This window comes from Palaemon carinicauda, chromosome 8, assembly GCF_036898095.1.
Source record: "Palaemon carinicauda isolate YSFRI2023 chromosome 8, ASM3689809v2, whole genome shotgun sequence".
NCBI classification, from domain to species: domain Eukaryota; kingdom Metazoa; phylum Arthropoda; class Malacostraca; order Decapoda; family Palaemonidae; genus Palaemon; species Palaemon carinicauda.
The window spans coordinates 85,257,542-85,270,041 of NC_090732.1; the positions used below are offsets into that span (position 1 = coordinate 85,257,542).

At 41.3% G+C, this 12,500-nt stretch overlaps 1 long non-coding RNA gene across 2 annotated transcripts in view; it reads right to left on the bottom strand.

Moving 5' to 3' along the window:
• LOC137645790 (uncharacterized) overlaps positions 1-12,500 on the bottom strand; it is a 156,846-nt gene that overhangs the window by 44,886 nt on the left and 99,460 nt on the right. The gene's annotated exons all lie outside the window — the stretch shown is intronic.

Below are 12,500 nucleotides of genomic sequence, written 5' to 3' on the forward strand. Positions count from 1 at the left end.
TAACTACCCTCTCTTCACTGCTCGCGAGTCTGAAGAGTAGTAAAGAATACTCCAAAACCAATCCAGATCATTTTAACCAGCAACTTCAACAGCTTTGAGTCATGAATATTGGTTAATATTGTACCTGTCCATGATTTCTTGTTTTTCTTCTTATTTGTAATCATGTTTTCCAAACCATTTCAGTTTTTCCATAACAATCTATTGTCCTGTAACTATCTTCACTGCAATTGGTACAGTATTGTCCGCAATGATTCTAACCGTATTTAAAACCCACAACTTCCTTATCTTTTCCCGACGTGAATTCTGCTCATCCGTGTTGTGCATAAACTGTAATTTCCATTTGTTTTTTGGGTTAAAAAATGAGTGGTCCGAAAGAATTTTCCGTTAGGCTAAAACAGGTAATTAAATATAACAGGAAGATCAGGCATGGAATCATTATGTATAAGGGAGACCCATGGATTCCAAGCTCTCTGGAAATATATCACAGCATCTCCGCTGTTACATTCATCTGCTAGTAAATGGCCCATCACCCACTGAGAAACATTACTCCTTACTCAGAAGATGGCAGTGTTACATAAGCATTTGCCAATAAGAGTAAACACACTTTTTTTCACTTATAAATTTAAGACATAAAATTCAGCTCTTGTCTTTTATCCCAAAATCATGGAATTACCTACTGAATCTTTCTCAAAGTTTAAGTTAACTACATTGGGTTGGGATCTATTTTGGTTTTTCTTTGCTGGGGGGGATTTAAATGGATGCTTTGCCTTTTTTATTTAGCTGGCAAAGATGTCGTGTTTGGCAGCCTAGCACCCCTTATCTGACTCTTTTTTTGCTTTTTACAAATGAGAAATATGAAAAATTAGGAAGTAATTTGTATTTTCCCAGTTCAATTTTAGAATGGTGCAATATCAGTTATGGCATTGAAATTTTAATAATTGAATAGATGTTTGCAAATAACATACTACAGGCGGGAATATCTATGGCCCGCTACACACAAGTGGTTTGAAACCATGCGGTTTAGAAAACGGATTTTGAGCGAAGCGAAAAATCTATTTTTGGGTGAGATGTCCATGTCGTCCTGATGGAAGGTTCCTAAGAGTAGCTTCCTAGGGATATTTGACTACGCTGATATTCCCAGAGAATTTACCTTTAGGTCTCCAGAATTCTAACTCCTGGCGCAAATATCCTTAAATTTCTCTAAAGGATATCGCATAATATCAGGGGACGTATTCTTGACACGCATCATAGCAATCTGCACCCCGAATAGCGTTTACGCTTCGAGGGGGAAAGTGTCAGAATTAGAAGGGGAGCCATATCAAGGTTACCCTAGTTCCCATACTACTATTGAGTATCACAACAGCGCTATATCCAAGATGGCGGACATTCCTTGCAGCATTGAGCATGGTGCTACAGATACAGTAGCTTCGGGAGGGATACTATTAAGATATTTTCTTTAGAAAAGAAGGGTGGGTCCATCAAGACGACATGGCCATCTCACCCAATAATAGATCCGTTTTTTGGGCTCAAGCCATGTCGTCCTGATGGAAGCATACCACAGTATTAATGTATCTGTGGATTTTCATCAGTGCCTTAAGCTTCTTCTTCACCCAAGGGGTTAACTACTGCACTGTAATTGTTCAGTGGCTACTTTCTTCTTGGTAAGGGTAGAAGAGACTCTTTAGCTATGTTAAGCAGCTCTTCTAGCAAAAGGACACTCCAAAATTAAACCATTGTTCTCTAGTCTTGGGTAGTGCCATAGCCCCTGCACCATGGTCTCCACTGTCTTGGGTTAGAATTCTCTTGCTTGAGGGTTCACTCGGGCACACTGTTCTATCTAATTTCTCCTCTTGTTTTGTTAAAATATTTATAGTTTATATAGGAAATATTTATTCTAATGTTGTTACTCTTAAAATATTCTATCTTTCCTTCTTTCCTTTCCTCACTTAGCTATTTTCCCTGTTGGGGCCCCTGGGCTTATAGCATCCCGCTTTTCCAACTAGGGTTGTTGATAATAATAATAATAATAATAATAATAATAATAATAATAATATTTCTATGGTCATTTGGACCATTTGAGACAAATGATGTTACCGTTATCCGCCATCATCACTAATCATAAACGATGTTAGTGCTTCCTGCCCCCTACAGGGAAGAGTCATTCTAGACGGTAGAAAAGGGGCCTCAAGGTTAGCATATATTGTATGAACAAACATAAGTATACACTGAGTATACAAACAGTCTCATGGTTAGTATATATTGCCGAACCAATACCAGTGTCCATTATGTCTATTGTTTGCAAGCATACAATGATATGAAGTATACTTACATCAGTAAGTCAAAGAACTCTGGCATCTTAAACATGCAATTGTTGGGCGAATTAGGATGCAATTACATTCTAATAGACATTTATTTCTAATAAATGACTAAATGAATGAACAAGTAGAACGCATGTAGTATGATAAAGGAATTATACCGGCGACATATACAGAAATTATTTTTCCCTTTTGAAAGGGAAGAAATGATGAGTGCCACTCTCAGACTGAAGAAAAGTTTTTAATAAAATTACTTTTCATAATTTCTGTACCTGTTATATTCTATCAACACTGTGTATTACATACACACGGCACTTGTACTATCTGTATAATTCCACACCTGAGATTTTGAACAGAGTTAGTATCACCATAGTAACACTCATTTAAAAGAGATCACACTAAAAGTGCTGACACCTTCTCCCTTTAATTGACAGACCCAATCAATTAACTGTTCATCGCAGAATTAGACGACAGGTTTTAATACACTACCTGCCACCAACACATAATGCTTCAGTTCATGGACCTGCTTAGCATAGTGTTTGTAGAACACCCTGGATGATTTCCATCCAGTATATGAGCGAAGACTCTCAAAGTCCATATACTGAAAAAAGTTCAGTGAAGAAGTCATTTTTTCTCGGATCATGACCTGCGGGAGTACTGTCAGGATCTGCTCTGCGAATAAAGTAGGTGAGCTTTGCCCTCAGTTGTTTTAGGGATAAGTTTGATCCAGAGGTTTCTCCTTTAAAGAGCTGTCCTCCCCTGAAGTCTGAAGTTCTATGAAGATGGACCTTTAGACACTCTACCGAACATAGAGAGACATCTTCCTTCAGAGGGCAGATTCTCCAGGGACCCCACCTCTTAGTGGGTAGCTCGTTCTTAGCGAGAAAGGTGGATCAGGAGAGAGATTCAGTTCTCCCGCTTCTGTGAACTGAATGTGGCCCTCATCTCTAGATAGGGCCACTATTTCACTAACTCTAGCCCCAGAGGCTATAGCGAACAGAAAAATAACCTTTTGGGTTAGATCCTTGAGGGTACAATCTTCCTTGTTCACAGATGAGGCATAATGTAGGACCTTGTCCAAAGACCATGAGATGGGCTTTGGCGGTGCTGCAGGCCTAAACATTACACATGCCTTCGGAATCTTATTAAAGATTTCCTTCGCCAGATCCACTTGAAAGGCATATAGAAGAGGTCTAGTGAAGGCTGACTTGCATGTAGTTATTGTGTTGGCTGCCACACCTTGATTATGAAGGTGGACAAAAAAGGACAGGCAGAAATTCACTGAGATTTCTTTCGGTCCTTTTGCTTTTACAAAAGCAACCCACTTTTTCCAAGATGACTCGTATTGTCTTCTAGTTGACTTAGACTTGTATTCTTCTAAGAATTCTATATTGCCTTCTGAGATCCCAAATCTTTTCCTAACCGCTAGGGCAAGAAAATCATGAAATGAAGGATTTGGGCTCTCTGTGATAAATCGAAGGCAATTGACCTCTGAACCTTCTGAGATAGTCGTGGGTTTAGAACTAGGACTAGCCTCAGCTTCAGTTCCTTCACTAAAGGGAACAGATTGCTCTTAGACTACTTGGGAGCCCACAGAGCCACTGCTCCCTGGAAGGATCTCAGCATGTCGAGGACCTTCAGCAGGAGATTGAATGGGATGAACAGAAATTCCCAAGTCCATCCCTTCTATACTAGAGATATGGTGTCTTATCTCTACTAAAGGATCCTCGTATGGGGCTACATATCGAGGTAGTTTTTTGATGACACTCGGGACGAAGAGGTCGATCTGCAGCTCGTGGACCATTCTAACTCTATCGGCTTGAGTCCGAGTAGAACATCCGCTGTCACATTGCAGATCGATTGTACATGAACTTCTGATAGGTACCATCCCTTTAGGTAAGGGATGGTTAACGTCACCTACACTGTATGAAACGTTCTCTAGCCTTGTTGGTTCTGACGTCGCATTATCGCTTCAATGGCCAAGATCAGCCTGAGGAGGTCTGATCTGCGTGGAGAGAGTTTCTCCACCCATGACAGGACCAACATGGCCTTGGATAGAAATGACCTGAATCCTTTGGACTTTCCTCTGATGGGAGTGAATACCCCAGTCTTCCGACTAGGCATCCATACAGATGATCTTCAAAAGTCGGGGTAGTTGCAAGGGCACAGTCTTCAATAGGCTTTTGGCCTTTGACCATTGTAAGGGAAGCGATTAAGGAAAGACCGATATCGGTCCTTTTAGATCTCTTCGAGAGTTTGATGCGTATCTACTCCAGACTCTTAACGCTTCTTTAAGCTGTGCTCTTAGCACTGGGTCTGTCACCAATGTGAACTGGAGAGAGTTCTGAACTCCTCCCTGTTAGCGTCTTGGAATCCTGACTGATTACCATAGTCTCTTGACCGACCCTGCGATCTCCTTTCACATTCCCAAGGGAAAGGAGAGTTGGTGTGACCATAGGTTTCAATGGTTTTTTAACCATTGAAGCCTTTGAGCTGGAGAGAATCGAGACTTCTTGAAGCTTATCTTGCATCCCCGATGTTCCGGGAACCGGATCACTTCCTTGGATGCTCATAGACCAGCCACTTCGGGTACTGCCCACCCAAGCTTTTCGTCCAGGTACATTGTTGCCTGAACCATTTCTAGGCTTTGTTTTTGCGTGACTGTGTCCACCAATTCCGTGAAGATGCTTAGGACTGTGTTTAGTCGGACAATTATCTTTCCTAGGACATACGTTATCCTCTGTAACTTGAATCGTAGGTAGGAGGGGAGGGGGTGACTGACTGGAAGCTGCCAATAGACATCTTTCAGGTCTAACAAGACTACGAACACCCCTTTTTGAAATAAGGTCCTTAAGTTCAGAAGGATTAACATTCTGAACTTGCTGTTTTATTTGAACTTGTTGAGTGGCAATAAGTCCAGAATGAATCTGAGTTTTCTTGAGTCCTTCTCGTGAAGATCAAACAGCCTTCCCTGGAATTCGATGGACTATAGTTTCCTTACCACCTGTATGCTCTAGAGCTCTAAGGTATACTCTTCCTGGAGGGTTTTGGAGTGTAGGAAGAGTTGAGGAAATGATGGTGGAGGCATGTCTATTTCCCAACCTAGTCCCATCTTGATTAGGCCTTGGACCCAAGGATCGAAGGTCCAGCGATCCTGAAGGAAGGTCCCTCCCACCAGAAGCGTCTCTTTGCTTCGCTTGATCAGAAGGTTTACATATTTAACCGCTTGCCTGTGGGACCGCGGTCATTGCAACTGTGTGATGTTGTTGAATAGCCCGAGGAAAATTTCTAAACTTTTCCGTCTTCCTTTTAGGTTGGGGACCCACAACCGTGGAAGACTTTCTCTTTGAAAGGATGCCCCACTTTTGGAGAAGTCCTATGTTCTCCGTGGTGGCCTTCTTAATCACCTTTCTAACTACCTCATTTGGAAAGAGGTCTCTACCCCAAAATGTTGGAAGATATCAGCTTCCTGGTTTCATGTTTCACTGTTGCAGTAGCGAATACAAACTCTCTACAGGCTTTCCTAGCCTTCATAAAGGCATAAAGGTCTTTTACTAGTGTGGCCATATGCATTTTGGCCAAGACCATGAGCATGTCTGGGGTACTTTGGTGGGCTGAACACAACTCTATGCAGTTCTGTAGGGATAGGGAGGCTGCAAGCCTCTCCTTTGTTTCTTGTTCCTTCCTCAAAAGAAACTCAGATAGTTTAGGGAGATTCTCGCTAAACTGTTGTCTAGCGACATCCGCATCTAGTCTTCCTACTGAAAAGCTTAAGTGGACTTCCTTCCATTCCTTCTCCTGCCTGGGAAAGGCTAGTGACAGAGGCTTGCACTCCTCGAGTGCTGGACATGGTCTACCTGCCTCCACTGCCTTGGCAACAGATTTAAATGCCTTCCATATAAAGGGGAATGATATTGAAGCAGGAGCAAGAAAGGAAGGTGTCCGTTACCTAGTGCGAATACTTTAGACACCGAGTAGCCCGCCTTTCTCAGGCTACTTGACAAGATAGCCTGTGCCTTATCATGATCGAGAATCATGACCTCCTTCAGTTCCGTTTCTTTTCTTGACGTTGATTCATGTCTCAGTCGAATGAAGCAATTAGGGAAAGCATCAAAGCTTGGCCGAAACTGGATTTTGTCCAAAGGAACAGCATCCATCTTCTCTGAGATGTAGAGTTTGCCGTTTAAAATCGGCATAAGCTCCGCAATCCTCCAGGGATTGGTTTTGGAGCATATCGGAAGGTCTTGGTGTCTGGGTCATTTGTATGACCCTTGGGGAGCGACAAGTGGAGCTTCACAGAGCTCTATCTTGAATTTCACTTCCTCCTTTTCGTCTTGTTTGCGAAAAGTTTTCTATTAGACCTTTCATTTGGGCCCATAATTGGTCCATTCCGTCTAATAGAGGGGTAGAGGGTGAAGATGTCGATGTTAATGGCTCTAGAGCCGGCACAGATGGAAGCAATTCCGACACGACATTATCCACCTCTTCCCGTGGGGGCTTCCTGCCCTCCATCCCAAAGGCTATCTGGCCGCAGGGAGGTGTGAATCGTGCCTGGGGCACCACTATTTCATTACTTGCTTTCGGGAATAGTAGGTTACGCATCCTATCATTAGGTAGGTATGATCCTGGAGAGATTTTCTGGAAGCCTCTCACCAAGTTGCGTAGTTTGTTACGAGCTGCATCCCTAGACTCCATCGACTTTCCAGTGGAAAGGAAAGGTGTCCCACGAGAGAACAGAAACATATTAAGGACCTCCCTTCATCAGCTGTCATGGTCGAGAGGAGAGCGGTGGCGTAAAAAAAAAAATATACAGTACAATGAATTAAACCACTGACAAAAAAAACTACTGGAGAGAACCACTCAACTCTTCGGCGGGAAAAGGGGAGCTTACAAGCTAAAGACTATGCATTCCCTACACCAGCTAGGTATGGCCGTTGGCCCATTGCTGTATGAAGGAGTACGGAGTTGAAAGCTGAAAAAGTTAAATTACAACTATTTATTATTTCCATTTAATTACTAAAGAAAACCATTCAGGAGCGCAAACTATTCTGCATAACAGGAAAGGTGTTTCCCGCAGAGTATCTGCTGGCCGCCCATGTAACGAGGGAGTGTCCTCAACAGCAAGGAAAAGCAAGACCGAAGTCAAGCTCTGGGAAGGCTTTAAGCGGTCTTCCTCCAAAAACTCGCGGGAGAGAGCGATGTTAACATCCAAACAGAAAAGGAGTATCCACAAGATGACGACTTCCCTGAGGCAGAGGCTGAGTCACTCGGAAGGCCACCAGCCTATGGGTTGTTTGGTGTCCAAAGGAGGAAGATCGTGAGAGGTTCTCCGCCTTTGAGAACCTGCCGCACTACGCTGTACTACGCTATCATATAAACAGTAATATTCACTGAAAAGAAAAGCTTAAATATATATAAAAAACATTAAAAGAATGTTTTCATATATATATATATATATATATAAAACAAAAAAACAGAGAATAAGTAAAATTAAGACAAATGGCTGGTAAGTTGGAGCAGAAAGAATGTCTCTCTTCCCAAGCCATAAGCAAAAGTGGGTGCTCAGCCTAAGTGTGTGAGTGAGCAGGGTATGTGGCTACTCCCACCCCTCCAGCTAACTAGCGGTTGGAGTGGTTATCCCTCACTAAAAGACTTATAGCATCTTTCAGCTACACGGAAAGTAATATCCCCCATAAATAGTGAGGGTTTGTATAGAGTGACAGAACAAATATAAATAAATTCCTAATTGTCATTTGTTTCCACACAACTACAAACCATTCGCTCTTTACTATGGAGATTGACCCTTAGGTGGGTCTAAGTCCAAAAACCCAACTGGCTGGGAACTTGACCTGGGGTGTGACTCTGGGCTCAAGCGAGTATAAGAGGGGCACCCTTGTTACCTCGCTTACTCTTAGCATGTCAGGCATGAGAGTTGACGGCATGAGCAATTGTGGCAAAAGTGTGGAAATTTCAAGCATTGTGACTTGACCAGGTAAGATTATTGGTGTGTGTAGCACTCCTTTTACTTAACTTAGACATTGCCTGACTCCACCTTGCAAGGAGGACAGGACATAAAAAATATATAACATATTTTAGGCTACACTACAGAAATTGGTATTACCTGCAATTAGAGATAGGCTAGCTTGCAGAACCTTTCCAATGCTGTGCGCAACAAGGGGAAGATGAAGGAAGAAAATACCAGTCATTCTGTCCATTCATCCCAGACTAATACAGGGTAACGTCTAAAATCGACCAACTGCTACTTGTCCTGTAAGGAAGCTGAGGTAGCTTACACCACTTCTGCTGCCACCACAGGCCTATGAAGAAAGTATCTTTGCTCCTGTGGGTTACGTCTTGCAGGTAGTGGGCTGTGAAAGTGTTCTGATGCCTGTTCTGACGCTTCTAGACACCCGCTTGTAGAACCTGCACCACAGATTACTGTAGTTTCTCTTAAATGCTAGGGACGTACTGATGCTCTTAACATCATGAGCTCTGGGTCTGTTACCTCTTGGGGGAGACTCAGGATTCAACACATGTTCAATTACCTGGCGAATCAATGCAGAGATTGTGTTTTTCGTGACTCCTTTTGACCCTGCCAATGCTAACAAAAAGTAATTTGACTTGCGATTAAGCTCCAGAAGTTCGCTAGAGATAACGCCTCAGCATTCTCACAGGACATAGTAACAATTGATCAGGATCATCGGTTACATGACTGAAGACTTGAAATCCGGAAGGTCCTGATCCTAGGGTTCATATTGGCTTTGAGTTATCCACTATCAAAACAAATTAGCGTGTGATTGATTATCAATTTCCATCAATAATCCTCGTTACAGCCAGATTCAGAGTCTTAGCAACAAACTCTGGGAGGAAGTTGAGCGTTACCTCACCCATCCCCTTGAATGAGCTAGGTCGTAGGAAAGACCATACATCTCACTGACCCCTTTCACAGAGGCCAGGGGGAAGAGGAAAACTATCTTCAAGGTGAAGTCACAATCTGAGAACTGACATAGCAGTTTGTAAGGCGCTCATTTAAGGGATTGTAGCACACATGCTATATTCCAAGAAAGTGGTATAACTTTTGACTGAGGGCAAACAAGCTCAAAACTTTGTATGAGGAGACAATATTCCGTCAAGGAGGATATATTAACTCTCTTCAGTTTAAAGATAGGGCTTAAGGCTTTTCACTACCAAGACTGAGCAGAGTTTTTCCTCACTAAGGTACAATAAGAACTCTGTTATTATAGGAATAGTAGCATTGAGAAGAGCGAGATTCCTTCCGCGACACCAACCACAGAAGACAGCTCACTTAACCTGTAGACTGCAATAAATAACTTGCAGAGGTATGCAGCCATCCTTTTTGTCACTGCTTGCAAAAAACCTCTTTGCAAAAGAAGATGCTGGCTAACCTCCAGGCATGAAGTCATAGGGAAGCAACTCTCTTGTGGTACCGTATATCTCTGTGTGAGGTTGTTTGAGTGGGTTGGAAAGGAGAAGGTCCGAGAACCATTCTGCTTGCTGAAGGTAATCTTCTGTTCCCTAGTTTGCAATTTGGCTTTCGTAAAGGCCTTGGGGCATGATGCCCTTCATAAGATCTCCAATGCTGTACAGAAATCCCTTGATTGTGGTCAGGAAGTTTGTATGATTGGCCTTGATTTTACTGCTGCCTTTGACTGTGTTAATCATAAGGACCTTATTTTCAAACTCAAACAGCTGGGAGTGGGTGGGTCTTCTCTTAGAATCATTATTGAATTCTCATGTAATAGATGGCAAAGAGTTGTTGTCGATGGCCACCAAAGTAAGTATAGGAATAAAACACCTGGTGTTCCTCAGGCTAGTGTTCTTGGTCAATTATTTTTCATACTATATACACGCCATGTGGTTTGGCCTAGAAAATAAGCACATTGCATATGAGGCTACTCTCTTTGCATCAATTCCATCTCCTAAATGTAGATCTGGGGTTGCAGAATCCCTTAACATATATCTAGTTAAAATTAATGTCTGGTGCAAATTATGGGGCAAGAAGTTGAATCCTAACAAAACTCAAAAGTATGATTGTAAGTAGGTCAAGGACCGTGGCTCCTCAAAATCCAGATCTCAGCATTGATGTTTCTTTAACTCTGTATGACTTAAAGTTTCAGGTGTGATTCTTGACAGCAAATTTACTTTCCACAAACACATTATGTCTGTGTCTTCTTCAATTGCACAAAAATTGGCTTATTTTTGGTGATCAATCTACAGTATTCTGAAGTGTTTTAATTTTTCATTCTACCTTGTTTCACGTAGTTCTCCTGTCTGGTCTTCAGCTGCTGAACAAGAACTTATGACCTATTAAATTTTTTATTCCTGATCTAGTTATTAATCTCTAGCACCGTCGTTCAATTAGTTCGTTATGCATGTTGCATAAGATTTTTCATAATTCTGACCTTTACATTTGGATCTTCCCGGACAGTACCATCCATACCATACTATGTACTGTACACAGTTAATTCTAATAGTCAGGTCTTCTATATCATGAGGCTCAATACTACACAGTATTCAAGAAGTTTTATACCAGCTGTGACCAAGTTGTGGAATGAATCGGTAGAACTTCAAAAGTTCAAATTTGCAGCAAATATTATGTTGAACAGGCTGATATGTCTCTTTTATAGTTTATGCATTAAAGGTCTGTTTTAACATTGTTACTGTTCTTAAAATATTCTATTTTAATAGTTCATAACTTCTCATATAGTTAGTTTAGCATTCTGCTTTTCCAACAAAGGTTTTTAGCTTAGCTAGTAATAATAATAATAATAATATTAATAATAATAATAATAATAATAATAATAATAATAATAATAATAATAATAATAATAATAATACCGTAGCAGAGCTATTGGGGTCATCAACACGTCTTGCAATGCTCTTATCTTGTTGTTGAGTCTCCTCATCTGACAGAAGTTTAACGTGTAGACGTCCAGGTTGTCCAACAGATGTTAAAAGGCATCTTGAAGAGCTGGGCGGGGATCCAGTATATGCAAGCTGTGCACCAGAAGCTTCTGGTTCAGGGACGTCCTAAACAGATTTATCATCGGTGAACCACACAAAGTCATTGTTGGCTATCCGAGGAAACAGAGACCACTCAGAGCCAACTATCTGAGTCTTCCTGCTCAGATTGCCGGTTTTCCTTGCCCGGAATGAACTGGCCTGACAGGGTGATTGAGTTGTCTTCTGTCCAACTTAGGATTTCAACAGCTAAATGTCAGGGCTGCTGTGAAAAAAAGTACCTTCTTGTTTGTTTAGATATGCCACTACCGCCATGTTGTCGCTCATCACCACTACCAGTCCTGCACCTCTTGTACTAAATGGTAGGATGGCATAATTTGTTTAACAGAGTAAAATGCTATTGGATTCCATAAAAATTGTATAAAAATTATTTTGATCACATTTTTAAAAACATGTCAGACTGCGGGAATTATTGTAAACAGCTCAGCAGTAAATACTGAACAAGAGGATGGAAACTTCCTTCTTGTAACAATATACCCGATCAAAACAACACTTCCTACTGCCACAGCCGAGTTGGAACCATCCGTAAAAATCCTGTTTCCAATGATGTTGAGCAGCATGATTTAAGATTTCACTTTTCATTACATCACTTGGTAAGGTATTTTTCCCTCCAGCCATAAAACATACTTTAACAGGTAGATTACACAAAGGGGAGACTTGGGATATCCTACCTCTGCTATCTGTACTGTTAACAAACCTACTCAAGCATAATTTTTCAATTGTACTTCTAAAGGCTTGGGCACTCTAAACTTGGTAGGAGCTCAATCTAAAGGAACCATAACATACATACTGGTAGGATTGGTTTTTATACTGAGGGACCTATTTAAAAACCTCAAACTCAACTCCTCTCTGCCAGAATCCATATGCAGACAAATAATGGGAGCCGTTCTGTATACACCAGCGCAGATGAAGAACCCCAAATTATGAACAACATCAAGTTTTCCAAGCAAAGTCTTAGTGGCTGATCCATAAATTTGACACACAGTCTAAGTTACTCAGACACAAAGATGTATAAATTTTAAGTAAAGTTATTCTATCAACACCCCAATCAAAATCTAATAAGACTCTCAAGATGATAAGATTTTTTAACTCTAATGAATAGGTCATTTATACGAGGACAAAAGATAATTTTCTTGTCAAAAA